General features: G+C 44.5%; 1 long non-coding RNA gene across 10 annotated transcripts in view; it reads left to right on the top strand.

Moving 5' to 3' along the window:
• The first annotated feature begins 1,567 nt into the window (after positions 1–1,567).
• The window catches only part of LOC103739822, a 27,733-nt gene continuing 26,426 nt past the window's right edge, over positions 1,568–2,874 (top strand). For 8 of the 10 annotated variants that reach the window (XR_001872607.2, XR_003850673.1, XR_001872606.2 and 5 more), the window contains exon 1: positions 1,568–1,800. This is a non-coding gene — a long non-coding RNA (uncharacterized LOC103739822). Of the gene's footprint in view, positions 1,801–2,735; positions 2,850–2,874 lie in introns of all 10 variants that reach the window. The other 2 variants (XR_003850676.1, XR_003850675.1) reach the window with 1 other exon arrangement.

The following is a 2,874-nucleotide window of genomic DNA, read 5'->3' as shown; positions in this document are numbered from 1 at the left end:
TTTAAATAATTTCGTATAAAGTTGGAAACTTCTCAAAGTCCTTTGAAGAAGTTAGCAGATCATTAACTCCAAAATCCAATAAAGATACAGCCCAGTAAAACCTATCAGTAATTTCACTTTTGACAACAGATGCAAATTCTAAACAGTAGTAAATTATATTAATAAAGCTGTAATCAACAAAGTAGATTCAACGACTTAGAATCACATGACTTAGAGTGATTTCCAAAAGACATTGTTTAATAAGGAAAGAATCAATTATGTTTAATTCATTTTGAAATGGCCCTCAATCCCTACAAACATACATATATATGTTTGGATGTGTTGTCATATGAATTTTTGGTTTGGGAGGAAGCATGTAAAAATGCATACCAAGGTTATTACTGTGCTAGCCATGGTTGTAAATGGAAGGGAGGAGCCTAATAGAACTTTAATGAAAATCTTCCAGTATTTATGTCATTTATGTGTATATTTTATTTATGAGTATATTAAAGAGAAATTTTATATTTTATTTCTTTATTTTTATTTTATGTGTATGAGTGTATTGCCTGCATGTATGTTAGTACACCCGTGTCGAGCAATGCTGTGGAGGTCAGAAGAGGGCTTCTGATTCCCCTGGAACTGGAGTTAGGATGGTTCGTGGCTGCCATGTGGGTGCTGGGAATTGAACCCGGGTCCTCTGCAAGAGCAGTCAGTGCTCTTAACCGCTGAGCCATCTCTCCAGCCCCAGTAAAGAGAAATTTTAAATAAAGAATATATAATGTAAAATCTGTCAATTAGTCAATTAATCAGTCATCTCATGATTTTGAACATATTATTGTCCCTCCAAAACATTCTAATATTGTGCCACGTAGTGTGGCTTCAGGGAGAAAGCTCACTGGTCAGGCATATAGTTATTCAGACAGACTGTATTTTTTTGTTTGGTTGATGTTTGGTGGTTTCACTGTATAGCTTAGGCTTGCCTAGAATTGATGATCCTCTTGCTTGAGAGTGTTAGGGTTATAGGCAAGTACCACTATCCTTGGCACTCTAACTGTTCTTTGTCACACGTTATTGCAGTAACTGTATGTTGCATGTTTGGACCAGTAGTTCTATGAAGGTCACTTGTAACTCTAAATATACCACCATCCTAGGTTCTCTTCATTCGCATTCTCTCTCTCTCTTCCTCCCTCCCCGTCTCTCCCTTTCTCTCTCTTGCTCTCTCCCTTGTGACAAAGGGCCTGTGTTGAGAAACAAGCTCAATCATATTGTCTGATTTTCTGTTCCAGCGACACCAAATTAAATTCATTTCCTTATAATAAACCTTGTATTTTCAGACCTTAAACGTGTTGCATATGCTTTTTCTTATGCCTAGACATCTTTCTTTTCTTTTCTTTTTTTTTTTTTTTTTGTCTTTTTGAGACAGGTAGACCAGGGTGGACTTGAACTCTGCCACCCCACCCCACTCCACGCCACCCGACCAGCCAACTTGGCCCCGCCCACCGCCCACCTGGCCCCGCCCACCGTTGCACCCTGGTGGCACGGCGGGCCCTGCGGCGCCTGCGCAGGGCAGCCTGTGGGCGTGGTATGAGGAGCGGGGGGCGTGGAGGCCAAAGACTCGGAACCGGAGTTGCTGGAGCTGCGTGGTGCGCCGCCCATCGGTCTGAGGAGAGGCGGAGTGGCTTAGCCGGCGAGTGTCAGCGCTTGTCCCCTTCCCTCGGCGCCATGAACGCGAGGGCGTCGCTGGAGCGGGACGCGGTGCAGTTCGCATGGCTGGCGGTGCAGGGGGACCAGCGGTGCCACGAAGGCCGCTTCTCCGAGGCGGTGAGGCGGGCCTCGAGCCGGGAGGGGCCGGGCGCGTGCCGGCCGTGGGGCGGGGTCCGGGATGGACGCGGGCCAGCCTTGGGGTGGGCCCCGGGTGCTTGGTGTCGGCAGGAGCTGGGGCGGGCGGCCTAGTCTTGGCTCTGACTTGAGGTGCGCGGGAAGTGGTCTGTGATGATAGGATATGCCCAAGGGTCTTTTTGAGACAGGGTCTCCTTGCATCCCCAGCTGGCCTGGAACTCATCACCAGGCCTTAAAAATTGACTTTTGAAACAGAGGAGATAATTAATTGGAAATCAATATTTACATGCAGGGGCTAACGTATATTTATATTTATTTAACGTATATTTATATAACGTATATTTATATTTAGTGTATAATGTATGTGTAAGAGGTTCAATTTATGAAGTAAAGTATAACTATAATGTATTTTGATAATGATGGTATGTATGCTACAGTATTTTTTAAAAATATTTTATGTATTTTTATTTTATGTGTATGATTGTATTGCCTGCATGTTTTTGAGTGCACCTGTGTCATGCAGTGCAGCACAGGTCAGAAGAGGGCTTCGGATTCCCCTGGATCCGGTGTTAAGGATGGTTCTTAGACGCCCTGTGGGTACTGCAGTCAGTGCTCTTAACAGCCGAGCCATCTCTCCAGCCCTGGCTACAGTAGTTAATGCTCACATGTAAAGTTACATTTTTTTTCCCTTGAAATGTCTGCCTTATGGCCTTGAGGTTGATGTCCAGTGGGATCCATACTGTACTTACTGGTTTTGTTGGGTTCACTTAAATGACTTCTGTTCAAAAACTGGATTGCAAAATGGATGCTCCTTGCCTGCAGCTTAGGAAACAGTATGAGGACTCATTAGGTGCATTATGTTCTAGACCACTGCAGAGAGGGGCTGTTTCTTGGAGGACTCTGTCTGCTCTCTCTAGGTGGTAGCATTGGTAACCTGCCTGGAGTATTGATGGGGAAAATGGAAGCTCTTCCTCACTAGCCATAGCACAACTGGCTGTAGAAGTTACAGAAAAACCACAGGACAAATCAAGGTTTTCTTACTATGTTTGTTTTATA

This window comes from Nannospalax galili, unplaced genomic scaffold (genome assembly GCF_000622305.1).
Source record: "Nannospalax galili isolate Female #2095 unplaced genomic scaffold, S.galili_v1.0 scaffold299, whole genome shotgun sequence".
Classification (NCBI taxonomy): domain Eukaryota; kingdom Metazoa; phylum Chordata; class Mammalia; order Rodentia; family Spalacidae; genus Nannospalax; species Nannospalax galili.
This window is presented reverse-complemented; position numbering and strand designations above follow the sequence as displayed.